Source organism: Galleria mellonella, unplaced genomic scaffold, assembly GCF_026898425.1.
Source record: "Galleria mellonella isolate WM207_F2 unplaced genomic scaffold, CSIRO_AGI_GalMel_v1 utg93, whole genome shotgun sequence".
Classification (NCBI taxonomy): Eukaryota; Metazoa; Arthropoda; class Insecta; order Lepidoptera; family Pyralidae; genus Galleria; species Galleria mellonella.
Window position 1 is genome coordinate 2,334,716 of NW_026442176.1, and position 22,641 is coordinate 2,357,356.

Below are 22,641 nucleotides of genomic sequence, written 5' to 3' on the forward strand. Positions count from 1 at the left end.
TTTCCGTGAGTGTCGTAGAAGGCGACTAAGGGAACTTAATGGTCGAGAGTTAAGTAGCAATGCCCTTCTTAAAACATCATTAAAACCTATTACAAATTAACCTAGTACAAATTATGTCAAATAAGTTTTATTAATTAATGTCAAATGATATTTCTTAAAATACCTTATAACTGCAACACAATTATACCAAAGGGAGACTTTGTACAAAAGTCGATTGCTTGGGTACCTCTGTCCCATTCGTATTTCAACCGTGAAGCAGTTGTTTGCATGACTGTGTTTCGGTTTGAAGGGTGGGATATGGCGTGAATTTACTGGGTACAGAGGAATAAAACCTGAGTCCTCAGAAATGGCAACGCATGGGGGGGTATCATGGGCGAAACTGTATACTCTGTTATGTCCATGGTATTGCTCATGTTTATAGGCGACGGTTACCACTTTCCATCAGGTGGGCCGTTGTTTGCTATTCTAAATTGTATAAAACAAAAATAATTTAAGAATTGATCATATATAGTACCCTTGATATCGATAGTTATGTAATTATTGCTTGAAAGATATTTGTTTGAGAGAGAGAGAGAGAGAGAGAGAGAGAACGTCTACCAGAGAGAGACGAGTGCCAAAGGTCCATACTACATAAATCTATTGCTTTATCCTCTTTCATAACTAGTCTCATGTTATATTACATATAGGTACTCGCTTATTAATAAACATAGAGTAAAGCCAGATTAATTTCATTCTAAGTAACAAGTCTATATTAATCTATTCTTGTATTAATGAGCACGGATTAGAACGAGTAAGCTAGTCCAACTGGAGTAAAAGTTAAAACCTGTCGAATAGCTTTTGTTTCTGTGTAGGTACTTTTTATTGTTCGCTTTTTTAACGTTGGTTGTAATTTGTTTTTTAAATTTAAATAAAATACCTGAAGATTATAATGATTTGAGGCTACTGAATAAATAAATGAGTAGGTTTCTAAACATACTACACTGGTTACTTTATATAAAATACATGAAGGAGGTTTTACACTTTTTTGGACGATGAGCCACGATTCATACGCACAATGGCCCAAATGAGAGGCTAAGCGCGGAAAATAGTCTTTTTCACATTCACATTCACATTCATACACTTTCTTGGAGGTGAATTTCAGTATATTGTAATACAAATTGCAAGTATTATGGGGAAAAGAAAGGGAATATAAGATACTCGTGACAATTCAATTAATAATAAGTTGTTAATTGAAAGAAAATTAAATATTACAGCTAATTTGATAATAATAATAATTATTATATTACCCGAACATAACAACTGTAATTGTCTGCACAAACATAACAATTATTAAGTAATCTATGACTAAACGTGATTACTTCTAGGAATAAGTTTATAGTAATTTGACGTAGTTCGTAATTCGTATGTTAAAATAAGAAGGTAGCTTTATGTGTAATGATATAAGGTTCATATTTAGTTTTCGACAAATTTAATTTTACTAAATGTGTTAAAATGAATTTAGATGTTTAAGTAATTGGATTATCAATCATCTAAGGTATTATATGTCCAATGTTATACATAGGTCTTCCCCATAGACTGTCAAAAAGAACGGTCTTATGACACCTGCAAGTGATTGGTTGTTTGTCATTTAATCACGTTTAACTACATGAACGATATTTCGTACACACATGAATCACATATTGTATTAATACGTAGGATACATTTTAAAATATTTACAATTATTTAATATATATTTATCGCTTATTGTTTCAGATCGCAATAAAATCAAAGCAAAGGAACTCTACCATCGTGTACCTCAATGATTTCATTTAAAATGACCTCGGTTTAGGTAAGTGATTCTTATTTCTACTAGATTATAGATAAAATGATGATAAATACTTCCTAGTTTTCTTTTTTCTATGACTAAACATTGATACGCGCGTTATATGTCAATATTGTAGTTGTGAGACCAATCACGTCACTCGTTGACGGATAAGCGACGTGTGCGACACGGAGACCGGACGTGATTCGATTATGAATCGAGTCGGACCACCTCAATTACATTAATTATTCGAAAAAATCGAGTGCATTCTGGGTTTTCATTTGCGTAACTTTTGTTTACGTAAAATATACTCGAATAGTGAATTTCAAGTGAGATTGTGATGAGTAAATATATTCTACGTTCCACAATTATTATTTAACAATAATCGCTAAAATAAAAAAAAAAAGAATTTGAGACTTTTTATTTTATTTTTTATATGTTGGGTATCTTCTATTATTAATCGATAGTTTGATTGGGGATAAAAATAATCCAACAATCAATTATGTAATCAATAATACGATAATATCGATAATTTTTGTAGTAAGAAATTGGGAAAATACGATTGGTTATGTATTCGTAATCGAATTGATATAATGTTTTTAATTCTTTTTATTATTGGATACAATTTATATTGTCGATAGTATTGCAAACTATAAACTATGTGTATTAACTATTATATCGATATAGAGGAATCAATCCAATTATCGATTAATTTGATAATCGATTAATAGGTAAAATCATTATAAAAGTGTATATTATTTATAGTATAACTAATAGTACTATTAGTGATAGATTACTAGTACTGAAATCTCTAAACTCATATATTCCTTAACTTTATGTCATAAAAATCTAATCGTCTTACTACAAAAAAGTAAAGTTTTGATAAACAGGTATTCAGTACACGTTTAGACGTCTTATATCTACTACAAAAGCGTGTCTGACATCTGTTTATGACTAAACAAAGGAAAGTGCAACAATATTTAAATAATATAATAATCAATAAAAATTAAATGTTTAACTATCATACAGTTATGTTTATATTTAATCATCATGTATTTACAGATACTAACCGATATGAAAGGCAAATCAACAGTTTTATCATTTATAATATTTAAATAAATCCAGGTTGAACTTTTGACTATAATCTGCTTGCATTGATTAGACATTGCATATTTATAACATATTAAAAATATTGATTACAGTTTAATATTTGGTTAATACATACTATAACTTTTCTATAATATCAATATATTTTTTTATAATTTACTTTTATATATATATATATATATATATATATATATATATATATATATATATATATATATATATATATATATATATATATATATATATATATACTTCTGAAACAGGTTTTTTCATACCTACCTCGGGAGTTAGCGACTTCAAACTACTAGTATATTGTAACAAAGAGTGAAATAAAGATTATTTATTTATTTATTTATATATACATAAATAAATTATGTTAATATTATATATAAAAGAAATATGTAAAATAAATCATTAAAAGTATCACATGGTATATTACTATAATGATTTCTTACTCTAATCTAATCGTAAAAATTTTAGTAAATGGATATATCATTTGTGTTCACAAAATCAATTAATATTCATATAGAAATATTAATAAATGTAAAAGTATTTTAAAGTTAGTTTCAAGCGTGTTCTTGAAAGGTATTTAAAAATTTTATGTCAATAAAAAGTGTTATTACACGACTTAATATTAATATACATGGAATGCAGATAACAACTATAGATAAAAAAAAAATGTAAGTCATCGACATAATAAGTTAGGTTCAACAAACTCCGCGCGAGGGCGCGGCGGATTCCTAAATATCTCTCGTTTACACCAAAACAATTTTGTTTTAAAATGAATGAGTCATATTTGCTAAATACCAATATGTCAATATAACGCGATTGTATCTATTTTCTTTCTTTTTAATTGGCTTCAAAAAGAAAGAGATTCCCAATTCGGTTGCATTTTTTTGTTTGTTACCTCATAGCTCCGTCAGTTCTAAACAGATTTTTTTTATCTGAAAGTGTATATTTACAGATTAGTACTATAAAAACTTCATCATAATTTATTCAGTACTTTAGATTTGAAATCAAAATAACAGGTTATACCACAATTGAAATTGGATTTTTGTAAAACATAATCTTTATTTGTACAGTAGCTACCTTATAGCACAGATAATATAATACTATACCTTATAGTAAGCAGTTCAAATATGGGTGTTGAGTTCTCTGTCATTCTTTTAAGGTTGACTGGGAGATAATAATGCTTTTAGAATTAAGACCATTTTGTATACGTGTATTGTACTAAAGTATAAATAAATAAGGGTCGCCATCACCCATAGATTAAGGATAGATCTCAGTAATTTATACTGTCTTGGTAATTGTCATCTTGGCAGTTTGCAAATGTTTTTTCAATACTGCAGAGAGCCACCTGTATCCATTGACTCTCTGCAACACATTTAAGGTCTCCACTCCATCTAGTGGTCGTCCTACACTGCGTTTGCTCGTACGGGATCGCCATTTAAGAACCTTTCTTCTCCATCGGTTGTCGGTTCTTCGAGCTATGTGACCAGCCCATTGCTACAGCATGCTTAACCTTTTTTTATATTGACTAGAAAATCCCTAAAAACAATGAAATTTTACGATTATTATATATTCCGTATATAATGTAAAACTAAGAGCTCACCATCATTCTATTACATCGAATTCCAAGCATTCAATTGTATTATGTTTAAACAGTATGAATCGACAACAATGCTGTTTGCTCCGGAATAGTACAGCGTATTGACCGTCCGAACCGATTTGTCGTGTGTGGCCAGATTACATTTGCCTCAGTAGTATCTTTATGAGCTTTATGTCTTTGTAGATAAGGTATAAAACGGAATATCTACTTGTTTTAGTCCAACAATGCTCACTAGTTAGCACTTTTGTCTGCTGATTCTTTTAGTAGCCGCTGTTTGGTCTCTGACTGGGAACAAATATGCTAATTTCTAACACAAAGAGTGTAAGGAATTAGCGCATTTATGAAACAAGATTTAAAGCGATATAGTAACTATCGGTTGTTGTATTAATTTAAACTGCGAGACGGTGATTTTCTAAAAATTGTAATGTTATTAAAATTTTGGAGTTGAGACTCGCAGTTAAGTTTTTAAATTCCGGAGACGTAAAATTTTTTTTATACAATTTAGAATGGCAAACAAGCTGACGGCCCATCTAATGGAAAGTGGTAGCCGTCGCCTATAGACATGAGCAGTACCATGGACATAATAGAGTATACTGTTTCGTCCATGATACCCGCCATGCGTTGCCATTCCTGAGGACTCAGGTGTTATTCCTCTGTACCCTGTAAATTTACGCCATATCCCACTCTTCAAACCGAAACACAGCCATGCAAACACAACTGCTTTAAGGTTGAAACATGAATGGGACAGAGGTACCCAAGCAATCGACTTTTTGGAGAATAGATTGTAAACATGGATTAGATCTGTTGAAACCTTCGCAGTAATTACTTGTAGAACAAACCTTCACTTATTAAGTATTAGGAAGATATTTTGAATTAAGGCTCCCTCTGGACTGTAAATAAAATCGTTACACAAGTAAACATAATTTTTTATCAAATATCTGTCTACCTTAATAGAGCTGTGACAGATGTCAATAAATAAATATCTATGTAATATATGGTCATAGCATAAAATAATTTATTGTTCAAATGATTTATTTTCATTGGTTCACATACTGAGCAAGCAGAAGTCGAATATTTGAATATTTCGATACCCGTGATGTAAAGTTGTATCGATTACCGAACAAATAGACTCGACAAATAAACATTCGTACTTGACAAACGAGGAAATAATAGGCTAAAGCGTGACTAAAGCTTCGATTATTTATAGAACGTATCGATTACAACCTACGTATTCGATTATATTCGAATTTCTATTACAAATAGAATCTTATGAAATATCTTTATTGGTTTGTACGATCTATAATTTCTATTTATTTTGCAATAGAATCGATTTTTTCTTCATTACATATCAAATGTCAAATACAATTCTACATTATTATCAATGTAACATTAATGGCTGCTACTCTCTATAACTAGACGTGAGTAAAGGTTTACACTAAACAAAAAATTGTAGGGCAACTAATACGAGTACGTAACAAAGATTAGGTCTAACATCACTATTATAGGGACAAATAGTTCATAAGGAGGACATTTCTCCGTTATATCAGAGAGAAAACTAAACGTGTAACAAATTCATTTGCCTAAAAAGGAGTTAATGAAATACTATAACCTATAATAATAAATATTTACTTATCATATACAAACTCATTTAAATGGCAGCAAAACTTTTCTGAAAAAAAACATAAATTGATTTAAATTAGAGCCAGTTGTCTCGTTGACGCTTGGCGTGAGAATCTAATACAATGGGGAGAGCGAACTCTGTGGCTGGAACCTTGGTAACTGGCATGAAATCGTGGGACCCGTGGGATACTAGTTGCTATGGTAGCAAGCGGGATGTTATTCTCATATAGAGTGTTTATATTTTGTTCGGCATATGTCCTATATAATGATGTGAGTGTGAGTATTAGAATTGCAACTAAAACTTGTCTGTATATATACCACGTATACGTTATTAACAGTATAGATATCCAAGCGATATTGATATTACCCATTATGAATATCGTTTGGATATCTATATATTGGGTTCTTTCGGATACTGACGGTGGAAAAAAGACCATTGCCCATTTTAATATTGATGATATCTATACTTATTTTATATATATATGGATGACTGATATTTAATATATTTTTTATTGACCCAATATATCGATATTGTAACTAGAATATGCTGTTTAGTATCCATTCCTAGTTAGTAAATAGATTTTGATGATAACTACTACTAATATGAGGGTGGAGTACTCTAGTGTCAATGGTATTTAAGGTTTTATTTAAACATAAAGCGTTTGGTCAAACATTCGAACTTAACTAATGTACGGCAACAATTACCTGTTACAAGTTTAAAAACGTATGCACGCTAATATCCTGTGAGGTGATCATATATTTACCCGAACCAGAACTTACCTTTACAAATTTTTCTGGCGATTTGCTTGAGTCGTTGCTAATATGTTTGAGATTTTATATAAAAAGTTTTGTAATTCATCATTAACAACATGTGCAGTGCAGACAAGTGTACGATCACCTTTTAAACTCACATTTCAATATTATGATTATGGTAATGAACATTATTGGACAAGGTGACTCCACCTCTATCGGTCCTTACTCTCTGCATTTGGGCTGCAACAATGTACAGGCGCATGTTCTCATAGATATATGTTATTACATCCTACATACATAAATTAGCATTCTTAATAGTCAGACTAAGCTCGACCGTGAACTTGCCGTGTGAACGAACTCATTTAAGAAGCAAAATGGTCTCCGATTCTCATTCGTTTAAGGACGTGACTGAAGCGAGAATGTACTTGTACCCACACCAGTCAAAATGTATGTTCTCGCCTCGCCTTGTATCCGTGTTCCTGAGAGGTCGTACGTCAGTTAGTCTATGCTGGGTTCACGATGGGATGCAATGCAGATATTTGCACGCACTATCCCTTGTTGCGAAGCTCCAGCTAATACTTTCAAATAAAAGTAAGTTTTGATGTAAATATAGCATCACTGGTAAATTATCCGGCAGTTTTAAATTTGGTTGACATTTTGTAAACTTTACAAAAAGTTTCTAATATCCCCCGTATCAGTGAAGACTAATTTAAACCCCTTATAAAAACGCTAAATATCTAATGTCTGCTTATTATTCTGTTGACATTTAGTGGATTTTGGTATTAATCTTTACAGTAAGATCACAAGAACTAACCTATTATCTGCTTTATATTCTTAATATAATTTTCGCTGGATTTGCTTGTCGAGCTTGATAAAACATATTTCTGACATAAAAAAACAATACTGACTTTTAAATTTTTAAATTAATCTTCAAATACGGACTATAAAATTTTGTTAAAGAAACGCAAAGTATCGAAACGTCGTTTTGAACAATCATAATAACGGTTTGCATTTTATGATTTAGCTCAATTATATAGCGAATACGGAATAGAACAGCATTTAAATACAGTACTGGCCTTAATCATTCATCTTTTCGTATATTCCCATGGAACTGCAATATTAGATGTCCATAAAATATAGACCAGTCGGCTGCGATTTGACGGTGAGGCTGCGAGTCTGTGACCGCGTTCACACGCTCAGGCAGATTACCGTGTAGAAGGCTCAAGCGGCGTGATTGATCGACCGAATACGCTAGGAACTTAGAATGAACAGATTATACTTTTGTCTATACATTTGAGTTGTCTATAGTGCAAGCGCAGCGGATCCTGTTACTTTTTACCGCCATTATACTAGTTTTAAGCTTCTTTAGAATATAAATAGGTATTGTCTATTACTTTATGGTTTTGTTACAATTTGTTTCAGTTCAATGTAATAGGATTTTTTTGTAAATTTAAAATAATATTTATTATAATATACATATGTAATATTATATGTATATTTTATTCATTTTTATATGTTTATATATATAAATAGACTGTCTATGGCGTACTGAGTTCAGTATCAGTGTTACTGTGATTGTTTAACCTTCTTTTGAATACTAGTATTATAATTGCAATTTCTTTCTATGTGTCCTATTAATAATATACCCAAATGCGAAAGTTTATAACGATGGATATGGATGAATGAATGTTTGTTACACCTTCATGCAAAAATTACTAAATAAATTTAAATAAAATTTGGTACACCGGTATTTTATATTCCAATTTAGCACATAGATAAAAACCGCGACATACAGCTAGTTAAATATATATTAGTAAGACTAATATCATGAGTTTTTAAGACTTCTGGGAAAATTTAAAAATACATGTAAAAATAATAAACGTGTTATATTGGTGTTAATATTTTTACGAATAACACTTTTGTCTATGCACTTAAATTGTCTATGACATAATGGTTAGAGAATCTTGTTACTTTTTACCATGACTGTACTAGTTTTAAATTTGTTAATAATGATGCCTGTATACTTTATATGAGCGCGTTATAATTATAATTCGTTTCAATTTAATGTAATACGAGTTTTTAGGATTTCGTGGAAGATTTAAAAATTCCTGCAATCATTATGACAGCCGCATAACACTGGCGCTTATTCTCCGTATTGCACATGGCAATTTTATGTGTAGGTAATTGTACGTGAGACTTTTAGTGACATGATCCAAGTGTTTATTATTCATTTACTATCATATAGTTTATAGCGAATAACAAACGCCGCCACCTAAACGACTATGAGGTAACACTATAAATATTTAGAAGTTTCATTAGACATGTTTCAAGTAACTGTAAAAGTCAATCAAGTTTTTTGTTTACTATAGAATCAGACAGGTACTTTTATTGGTAATTAAATATATATGGTAGGCATAATAATTTAAAGATAAAAAAGTATGTCACTTCGAAAAAAATGTCTGCATGAAATCTATAAAACCAGTCTAGATAGCTAGTTTATACTGTTAAATATTTAAATTCTCTGTGAATTTGAAAATTTTACGTTATAAATTAGTTAAGTCTTTCATGATATCTATCAATATCGATATTTTAGACATTAGTATATTTTAAATATTTGTACAACACTAATAATCTATTTTCTTAATTTGTTACTCAAAAGTGGTTGCATAGATTTATTTTGCAGTTTCGTCAATATAAGTGCAGTGCCGACTCTTAAATAACGTAGCGATTATTTGCTCTATGAAAAGTATTAACAATTGCAATGTACTTCGTTCTGAGCCTATTTTGTCGGTTAAGACTTATTTTAAGTTATTAATTAATATTAGTTGTTTTAAAAAAGTGTTGAACAATACAATCATCTCTATTTTAATCAGAAGTAAACTTATTAAGTTGAATAATTAAAGAAACATGGTATGGTCTACGCCCACATTGAAACATTACAAGCGCAAACATGACGCATTGTCTCAAAATGGGAATATTAAAAATCATGATCACGCCTGAAATTGGCAATGTAGTTGATTCAGATTTGTTTATTAATTTATACATATACTAACGACCTACACCACCTTGACACTTTTTTTTTAAATAAAATATAGCTCATGTTTTTCGCTGATAATATAGCTTTCTATAGATAAAAGAAATTTTAAAATCGGTTCAGTATTTGTTGAGTTTATTTATTACAAATAAATAATCAAATCTTTCCTCTTTATAATATTAGTTTAGATATATATAAATTACACGCATTCTGAACATAATTATAACCACACAGTTCACTTCCTAAATACCTAAGTGTTCTCGTAACAGATTCTTATTGTATCACTTTGAAGTATGTCGATGACGAGTTCTCGATATACTTTTGTTTGTTTGCTCGATTTACTTTTTGTTTTGTAAACGAATGAATATTCACCGGTTTTCTTCCTCTTTCAATTGGTAGGGTATCTCCCTTATAGTTTCCATCTCGAACCAAATCTCACTGTCAAAACCCAAAAGGTTCACTCTTACATCATGTTATTTATTATTTGGGAGTAGAGTATTTTTTAAAAGTAAAAATGTAACCAAATATAGCAAAGGAAATCGTTTGGACTTTAGTTTTAGACTTAATAAATTGTGCAGGATTTGGAATTTCAAGTATTTCGTGTCCATTGTTGTTCCTTTCATGGAATTTGGACTTGTTTATCTCGCTTGAATAAATAACTTGTAAAACGAGTATTTAAAGCAAAACATTGGTAATTTGCTACTGATTCGTCATCAAACTTTAACGGTATTTATAACGTAACTGGCAGCATTCCTAGAATTCGATTTATGTAATGTAATATAAATTGGACTCTCTTTTCCGTGCTTAGCCTCCCATTTGGGCCGTTGTGCGTATGAGTCGTGGCTAGTACAGCCTGCCCAGCTTCTCCCAGAAGCACAGAAGGTCCCTGGGACCTTCACAGGGCTTATGGAGCAACCTCACTGTTCCGAGGATTACTAAGCGTTTAGAGGCTACAACGTCACATTCCAGGATTACGTGAACAGCCGTTTCTTTGGCGTCAAAACAACCTCGAATAAAGGGCTGTCTGTGGTTCCTATTGTGTATAAATGTTTGTTTAACGGGCAATGGTCTGTTATTGTCCCTATCATGATTTTAAGGTTTTTTTCCTGTCTAGATATAATAAACGTTCAGATAGTCGTTTATTCAACGTTGGCACGGCCAATTTTGATCGTCTACAATCAGTATAGATGTAGAAATCGATCTATTTATATCCAAAATTTTAATCATAATTGCGTAACCAAGTCCCAAATATATTTATAATCTTTCACATTTATAATTTTAATAGGATGGCAAGCCTCATTAAAAATGCATAAATCTGTTCATTTTTAAATTTATTACCAGTCAATAAATTAAAAAAATCATAACGTTGCGCCAGCTTTGGGTATCGAATATGAACATGTTATCTCACTCGGCGGCAGATGTTTGATTAATAAAATTAATTGGCAGGTACTGTTATGTTATTGAAGAGCCAAACGCCTGGGATACCGTACTTCGTGTGCGAGGGACCATAAAAAAAGATCAGTTCGTAACCTTGATTTGCATTATATTACGTTTTTTTAATGTTTCTTATTTCAGTGTTGCCAGATTGGGTATGTTCTTTATAGTTTTGGTTATAGATTTTCACATAGAAAAATTTATGAGTTGGAATAAAGTTTGGAGAAAAGAAATTAATAATCATTAAGAACTCTGAAAAATAATTCATTTTGAAAATTATTCGTATTTAATGAAACATTACAAAAGCGGATTAGTTATGTAGATAAGAATTTTAGATTAATATCCATAATAATTGCCATGGTAATTTGCCCAAAAATCCTATATTTTGGGCAAATTACTGACTTGTAGTGTAGAGGTTATTTCTCATAAAATTTTCTTTTTAGGTTAAATTAAACAACATCGTAATATTATGCAGAATTATTTATTATTCTTCATAATATAGTATTACATTCAAATACGAGAAAAATATAAATCGTTTAGGGGAAAAAATAAAAATCGTATCTGGCAACCCAGTTTAACAGTTTGACGGGAACATGGTCGACATTTGATGAGCACGCTCAATTGCTATCGAAATTAGATCTATCAAACTATTTTCGAAAACTGTTTCACGTCCATCTATAGTATCTGCTGAGTACCAACATATAAAAAATTAAAACAAGGTTAGAACTGTATATTAAATTATTGAAAAAAAAAAAGTAAGTATATAATATTTATTAGATATGTTTATTATAAGCGACAAGAAAATAATGGTTTTTGAATAATTTTCACATCATAATTTTAATATTTTTGTTAAGTGTGATTAGGTATAATAGAATTATTTTTAAAACTATAGGTTTTACACAAAAACCGACAATTTCATAAGAAAGAGGAGAAAAAATTACTATAAATGCAATCATTGACTTGTTCAATTAGCAAATAATAAAAGCAGCAGAATTTTTTTTCTTTATTTAAAATAGTTTTTTGGCTCTCCTGAAAAGTGACCATTTTGAATTGAACCCTTTCTCACTAGAGGCACAGATATTTTTATTTTTATGTAAATTAAAATAGTTAACTAGCAGTTCCTTCTTCTTTAATAATTAAGGATGTTTCCAATTCGATTGTTTTTTTTTATATTTGTTATCTCACCTCATAACTGACTAATCCATTTAAAACCGATTTGCATATTTTTTATCTAAAAGGATTGGTCGCATAGAAATTTTATCAAAATCGGTATTGTTGTTTAATTTTTTGGATCAAACTAACTGATTTCGTTACAATTAGTCGGTTTTTTTTGCAACACTATCTTTAATGATTTATGTGGACATCGTTTACATTGCGGGTACAAGAGTGATTAAATAAAGGATATTACTGACATTAGTAACAATAATACAAATGACAAAACGATTTAATGTAATGTAACAGTGCTTATCCATTAAACCAAGTCGTGTTCAGGTTGATTTACATAACAGAATAAAGTAGCCATTATAAACACTATTTACAATTGTCTGCTTGTCTAGTGCTGCTAATATTTACAACGGCTATTCGTTTTTAAAGGATACAGCTATTACAAATTATAGTAATGGTAATAATAATAATTTAATAAATAATTTTATATGTCTATCTATATTCTTTGTGTTTCACGACTTTAATAGTACTTACCTATACTTTTAGATGCACTGGTGGCTAGATAAAATCTTGTTATAACAATCGCTTTTATATAACTTGTACTATCATCGTTTATCATCATCGTCATCGTCATATTAGCTGTTAACTGTCTACTTCTGAACAAAGGGCTCACCTATTGAGGGATTTTGCCAGTAGTTGCTACGCTTGACAGGCGTATTGGCAACCGCAGTAAGACTTTAAGAGTTGCTTTAAGAGGGACGCTGCTGCCCATTCCTGGCTTTCTCTTAGTCGCCTCTTACGGCACCCACGTGAAAGGAAGGAGTGGCCTATTCTATGCCGGGACCACACGGCCAATCTATGTACTAACATAAATTCAAACCCGTTCAGTAGTTTAGGTGTAATTGAATAACAAACGTCCAAACATCGGGGGGAAAGGGATTGTTTATAATGGAGACTGAGAATCGCATTGCTAGCAATATACCCAACCAGGTCGACCTCCTCGCGATTCTTCCTGAAAACTATCATGGTTAATTCCTGATGAATTCATCATGATGGGCTAACTGGCCTGTTTTCATTCTCATCTATCACCCTTCACTGGTGCTCCGCCAGCGTATCCCGTTAGCGCAGGCGGTGTTACCATACTATTTTCACCCATCAAAACAAAAAACGTCCATACATCTTTATAAACTTTTACAATTCATAATATTACTAAAGTAATTGGTAAATATTATCTATTTGCCTAAGGGTATGTTATTATACCATAGACCCAATTTAAATAATTACCTACTTTATGGTAGGAATACAAACATAATATAATCTGTTTGCAATTTTGGTACATATCTATTTATGTACGTGATAATAGCTTGTAATTTTAGCGCTCGAGGCTTTTGTACAATAGCCGAGCCTCTAGTTATTGAGTAGTAATCGACTATCGATTACATGATTTAGTGAATAAACAAAAAATAACCGCCAATTATGAATGAAACATCTATATCTGTTTTTATATAATAAAAAAGATATGATCATGAGATTTTATGGGGGTTTTCGCAGTATAGCACGTGCTGTGAGGTGAACTTACCATCGTCTGTTGAATGAATTAATAACTTTTAAACGACTGCCCACTATGGGAAGTTTGTTTTTAAACTGTGACACGTTATTTGAATAACGCTAGACTGTGGTCTGGAGCATCAACTTCTCAACTTTCCATATTTAATATTCATGTTCATTGAACAATTATATTGTTATAACATTAATAATGAATTTTAGTAATTATTCTAGCAATGAGCATAGGTGTAATTTGTTTCAACGGAACTTATTAAAAATGTAAACAAACGACTAATCCACGTTATTATCAGACAGTCTGTATAACTATAATATATTACAAATAAATAATTGAATTTTGTATTAATATTTTAATTTGTTACTGACTTTATTTAAAAGTAAAAAAAAAAAAAACAAACTGCTCCACTTTCTACTTTTGAGCACGCTTCGTATGTAAACTATTATTATCTATTCAAGTCATTATCCATGTTGACGACAAAGTAACGTTTATTTGTAAAATAGGTAAACATTTGCATATACGAACTCTTATTGAATTGTCATCCATTATTTTTCTCATTCAATATTGTTCCTTATGCTATTAGAAATAAGGGGATGAATTTAAAACTGTAACTGTTCCCAACTTTCTATGTGTAGGCGTTTGTGTACAGAGTGAAGTAAAAACACACGTTAAGTTCACGACCTGTGCATTTCTATGCGTGTACGCATACACTTATACACACGTGGGAATGAAACGACTAATGTGCCTGTTCTAAGAAATGAAGCTACTGTATGTAAATACACGAAGTACCTAAATTACCGAGCCATCGCCTTTATGTCTTTATTGCAACCGGACTTCAGATGTGTCGCAGGAATTATTTTATTGTTTTAGAGTATTTTTTTTATTAAATTTAAAGAAATTTATATTTTAATATTTATTATATTTCAATAATTTCTAATTGCAAATATTTTCTATAATAATTATTTGTTATAGTTATTTTTTATTGTACTTACAATGACAGCTGACGGCCCACCTGACGGGAAGTGGTAATCATCGCCTATAGACATGAACAGTACTATGGACATAGCAGAGTTTACTATGTATATTTCGATTTAAAGAACGAAAATGTTTAAAATAATTATAAAAGAATGCAGTGGTTGTACTATAGTATTAAATAACTTATAAACATACTCAAATATTTTTAAATATTATAATATAGAAAACATTTAGACTAATACAAGCAAACACTGAAACAAATTGTATGTATTGTGTAGGGATTGAACCAGCTACTACCAGAATGCGAGGCATTGTGTTAGCTATACTGTCGAGGTAATAGAGAGATCATGGGAAAGTTTGTGTAGAACAAACGACGGGGTAGAGTTACTAGGGTGGCAGAATTACATGCTGTTGTACTGTGTGTACTTACAACTATTTTTAACGATTTCAGAATCCTATGAGTCATTGTACCGTTGCCATTCATGAACAATTTTTCCCTGTACCTCGATCAAATGGTCGCGTAGGTTGTAATTGTGGTTATCCCACACAGTTTTTTGATTGACCTGACCTTTGCGAGACTGGGCTCAGGATTAAGTGTATGCACACACACATATGCGTCAGATCATTAATATAATCACATTCATAATACTTTCATTCGTCATGTTCGGTGTCGTCTATTTTTATTGGTATAATGATGTATTTCGAAATTATAAATCGTTAAGTGAAAGGTTATATAATGTTTATTTGTATAATAAAATGCTTATTTCGATAAACGTGTGAAACTTAAAAAGCTTTCCGATTGCCAATTTAAATTCGCTAAAAACTTTCAAACTGTGACATTTTAATGTAAAATTTTGTTTAATTTTTAACAGATAACGTTTAAAAATATATATCTTATGTGCGTGAAAATTAAATAAGTATACTTAATTTACAATCAGTAGATTGTATCTATATTATGTGTGTTTGAGGGTGGGGCATGACACTTTTATGTATGTACAGTGCACACTTGCACATTTATTTGTCGTTGTTGGAAATTGCTTTCAGCATTCCAATTAAAAGTTATTTAATACCATGTCTCCGTGATGGTGATAAGTGCTTCAAACATGTTGTCGGGTGGATGTTCAGATTAGGATGTTCCGGCGGGGACCGGACGTGGACCAGTCCTGCTATTGCAAGTTCATGGTTTCCGGAACGATCGCGACTAACCGCTTTCGTGCCAGCAACAGCCTACGCCCACTGGATAAACCATTAAAACATGTTAATTAAAAATGTCTGTCAACGTACTAAATGATCTATCAAAGTAAAGGAAAACTATTAGTTTTGAAAACTTTACATAGAAACGGCTTTTGAAATGGGAAATACTCGTAATGGAACGTGTAACGGTGAAGCTGTGTAATGTTATATATAGGTCCTAGTATTTTTTTATTAATTATATTATTTAATAATTAATGTATAAATATTTTCATAATATTATATATATTTTCATTTAATCGAGTTAGTAATGCGTTTATTATTGTTTTATCATCATATCAGTCGTCAACTGTCCATTGCTGAACACATGCCTTCCCCATAAGGGAAATTTTTGTCAGTATTTGCCACCCCTGACAGGCGGACTGGCATCCACAGTTATGCTTTGATAATGTTTAAAGAGTGACGCCGCTGTCTTTCTCTCGATCATTAAGTTCCCTTAATCGCCTCTTACGACACCCTAAGTAAAGGAAGGAGTGGTTTATTTTATGCCGCACCAAACGACAAATGCTGTAAAACGAAAATGAATTTTGAAGAAAATTGAGAGCGAGTACTCATTTCAAATAAAAAAAAAAAAAAAAGTTTATTATTCAGTAAAAATATTATCTATCTTCATATACAAATAAAAAAATGCTAATTTAAATGAATTATAAATATGTATAAGAACATTATTAAAATAAGTAAAAACGCAAGCAATAGTTAATATAGGTATGCATTTTATGCAGATATATGCAGAAGTGCGGAAAACGATGGAGCTGCATATTTAGAAGTCACGTGCATGTGACTTTAATAGTACAGTTTGTTGACCTTTAATCTCCTCTTAACTATTCTCTATTAAAGTAATAAGTTTTAACAAGCAACGGTTCTGTTCATAGCTTAATTAGTTGTTAGTTTGTAGCCACTGTAATATAATTTATTATTTATAAGATATTCTTTCACATGTTATGGAAAATTAAGTTGAAAATTTATTGTTAATATCTATAAAGTTGTTAGAGAATAGTATTTATTTATTAATATGCTTTTGTACGTTCATTTATAATATAGATATTAGGTTATAACCAAAATGTACAGAGGCGGACTTATCTATTAAAGGGATTTCTACCTGTCAATCTTGAGAACTAAAATGAAGAAAGTATCTATAGGGTTTGTATATAAAACAATAACATAAATGGCGCAAAAATAATACGATAAATAATACATTATTAGTAACTATATAGTTATCGGTATGATATGGTATTATAGGTAAATAATTGGTAATCTTATATATAAAAATTCGTGCCACAGTGTTTGTGGTCGAACTCCTCCGAAACTGATTTTTATGAAATTTTTATGCATATTTGGTAGGTTTGAGAATATGTCGTCATGTATATTTCATATCACTAGGTGATTAGTGTCCCTTTCCTGTAAAAAAATATTTATATAGCAGAACATATTTTGCTGGGTCGGCTAGTACTATTTAATATTATTTATTTTTATATATATATGCTTAACTATTTATAAGCGGAGGGAGGTAGGAGATAGAGATATTCTAAGTGAGCTATTTATTCTTATTGTGAGACATAGGAATAAGGCCTTATTATATATATATATATATATATATATATATATATATATATATATATATATATATATATATATATATATATATATATATATATATATATATATATATATATTTTTATACAACTTAGAATAGCAAACAAGCTGATGGCCCACCTGATGGAAAGTGGTAACCGTCGCCTGTAGACATGAGTAGTACCATGGACATAACAGAGTATACTGTTTCGCCCATGATACCCCCATGCGTTGCCATTCCTGAGGACTCAGGTGTTATTCTTCTATACCCAGTAAATTCACGCCATATCCCACCCTTCAAACCGAAACACAGGCATGCAAACACAACTGCTTCACGGTTGAAACACGAATAGGACAGAGGTACCCAAGCAATCGACTTTTGTACAAAGTCTCCCTCTGGTACAATAAAATCAAATCAAAATCATATGTTTTTTATGATATAATCAATCAATAAAAATCAATAACAAATAATCAATCCTGCAATATTATGCCCAATTTCATAATTGAGCAACAAAAGAAAACAAATTTCAATTTTATTAAAAAAAAATTTGTTGCGACTTCATCTACGAAGTGTGAAAATGGCCTATCTCCTCCATTGCAATTTTATGGTGAACAATAAATACTTGTTTGTTGTTCACTACGGATTAATCCTTATTAACAATATGTTAATTAGGATTTAATAACAAATAAATCAGAATTTTCCACCATGTGTATTTACATCTGACAAGTTACCTATGATGAGTTCATTTACCTGCAGCATATACGTAACGGTTAATAATATTAATCTTTCTTAAGATTTGTTTTGTTTATTTTAACAATTCGTGTTTACACTATTCACTCAGTGAAGAGAATTGAGGATTATAATGCCTGTAGATAATATCCGTTAAGGTTTAAAAACAATATTAGTTAATAATAATTGTTTTTAAAGTTAAATAACTCATATATATTTACCAGAGGGAGACTTTGTACAAAAGTCGATTGCTTGGGTACCTCTGTCCTATTCGTGTTTCAACCGTGAAGCAGTTGTGTTTGCATGTCTGTGTTTCGGTTTGAAGGGTGGGATATGGCGTGAATTTACTGGGTACAGAGGAATAACACCTGAGTCCTCAGGAATGGCAACGCATGGGGGGTATCATGGGCGAAACAGTATACTCTGTTATGTCCATAGTACTGCTCATGTCTATAGGCGACGGTTACCATTCTCCATCAGGTGGGCCGTCAGCTTGTTTGCCATTCTAAGTTGTATAAAAAAAAACATTGAATATATCCTCAGGCCGCAGACGGAGTCGCAACTAAAACTATTATATTATTTTCAAATAAAGATGTAAAGAGTAATGTCTAAAAAACCAATATTGTAACAATTCGATTAGAAAGTTTCGTATTTTTTCTAAAAATATAAATAAATATCTAACTAACATATTTATAAGAACAGTGTGTAACAAATGTAATATGGTGTGAATAATTTTGTGTTCGGTGCTTCTCACGCTTGTTCTAGTCACTACACTACCTATTCGGGGAAATTATTCTAACAAAATGCGACTTAGTACTGTTTTTAACATATTTTATAGCTATCCGTAGATAGTGTCATGATTCCAGTTTTTAACAGCTTTGTATTTGTTTTTTTTTTTTTAACTCAACCTACAAATCAACTTCATTTTGGTACCTTTAAATATTTATTAGATTTAAAAATTAATAAAAAAGGCCAGTCTTTCAAATTACAATAAATATATCAAAGTTGTTATAATCAAACTATACCTATATCAATTTAATAACATAACTTATTGTTAGAAATATTGAGTAACTATGTGCCCACAGATAATGCTCTGTTGTATTTTACACAAGAGTTTATTCTTTACTAGCTGTATCCTGCGGATTTTCCCGTGGTTGTATTGTGATAATGAATATCTTATAACTTTAATCAAGAAGTGACGTGTCAAATGTAAGAAGAATTTTTCATATCCGACTTCTATTATCACTTATTATTATTATAGTTTATTCTTGTGTAAATCGGTTTTTAAACCTCAAAAAATTATTTTCAACCGACTTCAAAAAAAGGAGGAGATCCTCAAATTGGTTGTATATTGTTTTTTTGTGTTTGTTACCTCAGAATTCCGTCATTTATAAATTGATTTGGAAAAACTCTTTTTTTTTTGCTTGAAAAGATGTACTTTCGGATTTATCCTATAGATATTTTATTAACATCGGTTAAGTAGTTTAGTTTTTAAATCGAAACAACTGATTTTGCTTCGGTTGAAGTAATTATAATAGATTTGAGTCAGTACTAATATTAGAATATTAATGAAAAATGTACAGCAAAACAAATCACAACAACAAAAGGATTAAATTATAAATGAAGTTAGGAAACGTTGCGTAGGAAGAGACATCCGCCCACGCTGCTTTCTGCTTGTCAAACTGTCCATTGACAATTATTGGTTAGCTTTTAAAAAAAGATTCACATATGTGACCTCTGACTCCACGGTGAACGTCTTTGTATTTTTTTTTATAATGGTTGATAATAAAATGGTAACTCCGCCTGCGCTAAGAGTATGTATTGCCGAAATACCAATGAGGGATGATAGGTGAGGACGAAGAAAGGTCAGGTGGTTTACCGCGATGAATATATATATATATATATATATATATATATATATATATATATATATATATATATATATATATATATATATATATATATATATATAATATATATATATATGTTTAAAATACGTTTTATGATTATATATTTTTAAACTTAAATAAATAAAATAATATACTATTTAATATTATAAATGTGAAGTTTGGAAGTTTCTTATTTAATAGTGTTTAGGTGAGTGAACGGATTTGAATGTTATCCAGTAGAGATTCATGTTTTTTTTCATTTAAGAGTTTCCTCTTGTCGGTGCAACTAATTCATGCATCTTCCTCCAGCCAGTTCTATATATATTCTTAACCTCCCTAAATACGACATGACAAGTGTTTCTTTTATAATATTCTATTTTTCCTTCTAATATTAAAAATTGTCATGTCGTATAAGGTAGCCTAGCATTTTGCCCCTTCTATATCTATTATTTTAATTAATGTTCTTTTCTCGTTCACTCTTTTCAAGACTTCTTCAATCGTTAGTTTTTCTGTCCAGCTTATCCTTTCCATTCTTCTCCATGTCCACATTTCGAATGCCTCAAGAGCCATATCTTATATTAATTCAAAAAGACATCTAAGTCATTCATGTAGTAAAAAAATTAATCTATGTTAAGATTAAACTTTAATAAATTACTAATTTAATGAAATTTTATCTTTACAGGTAATGGTGAGAGTTTAGTCCTGGATCGAATAATTAGGTATGTAACTTTTTGAATAACACCTTATTTTTGCAGCGTGTCCAATATTGAATAATAAATAAAAACGGACAAATTTATGTAACACTGCTATTTATGACTTATTTTAACAGAATATTCAATTTTTAATAAAAAAAATACATATCGCTACTGCTTGTTGCCACGGTTTCCACGTGTGAGATAGCATAAGTAAATTTTATTCACAAAATGTAGGAACCAATTGCTTCTATTGTAAACTGAGCGTTATATCCCACACTTTAGGTGCTTATATGCTTGTTAAATTGTTCACCTACGGTTATAAGATGACAAGAAGAATTTATAACCTCGTAACGGTGACCTCTGGCCCCGCAGCGTAACGTTCCAACTTGTTACTCCATTCATGAAGTGTAATTTTTTTCAATTGATTGTTATCTTACGTTACTTATTGTTATTACTTCAGAAATCGTAGTTTATCGTGCTTGTTTATATATTATACTAGCTTTTTGTCCAATACTTTGTATGCGTGGCAAAATTAATGAAACATACTTTCAGATGGCGTATTAACACTTTATTGACCCGGAATTCCGGCGTGGTTGAAATTTTTGAAATAAACTAAAATTAGGATAAAAATCTAAATACAAGGAAAAGTATTTTTTTGGTTATGAACGCTTTGTAATCCAAACGGTGTTGCCCGTCGTGGTAGGAGGACGTACCTACACGCTAGTGAAAACACGAGTTTACACGTCAGCAAAGTGTTAAGATACGCTAGATTTTGAGTTAGACCTTATTCAGTTATGAAAACTGCATATAATTTGTTGCAATAGTCTTTGTGTCTTTACTGGTGCTCGAAACAATTTATGAAAATTATACGGCGTATTCACAGGCCCAAAGCGACGGGGTCAAATCTCTCTTCGAAGTAGTGGTTCCTTAATATAAATTTTTAATTTATCAATACACAAAAATAAAGTAAAAACTATAAAATATATGGTAACAAACATAGATACGTGGTTATGTACGTATTACGTAATATAGGTGTAAAGGTAACATTTATACATTTTTTAAGTGATGATGGAATAGTAACACCTCCCGTGTTATCTGTATATGCTGGTGGGGCACCAGTGAACGTATAACAGGTGTGGATAAGTCAGGACAGTTTGCTCATCGTGTCGAATTAATCAGGAATTAATAATGATGGTTTTTAGGGGAAATCACGTGGAGGGCGACTAGATAGGGTATTTTGCTAGCAATCGATCAGTTAGACCTAATTACTAACAGTTCCTTTCCCTCCGGTAATATAATATGTATTTACGAGGTTTGTCCGGAAAGTACGTATAAAAGTTTTTTAAAAATTTTATTTTACAATTATTCAGGTAAATCAATTTTATCCCCTTCAAAGTACTCCCCCTGTGACATAATGCACTTGTGCCAAATATATGTGAGAAGGCT

The 22,641-nt window shown here is 30.9% G+C and overlaps 1 long non-coding RNA gene across 2 annotated transcripts in view; it reads left to right on the top strand.

The window, feature by feature from the left end:
* Positions 1 to 21,885, top strand: part of LOC128202412 (uncharacterized) — a 57,270-nt gene extending 35,385 nt beyond the window's left edge. For both annotated transcript variants that reach the window (XR_008253763.1, XR_008253762.1), the window contains exons 3-4: positions 1,753 to 1,828; positions 21,183 to 21,885. This is a non-coding gene — a long non-coding RNA (uncharacterized LOC128202412). The remainder of the gene's footprint in view (positions 1 to 1,752; positions 1,829 to 21,182) is intronic.
* The last annotated feature ends 756 nt before the right edge of the window (positions 21,886 to 22,641 follow it).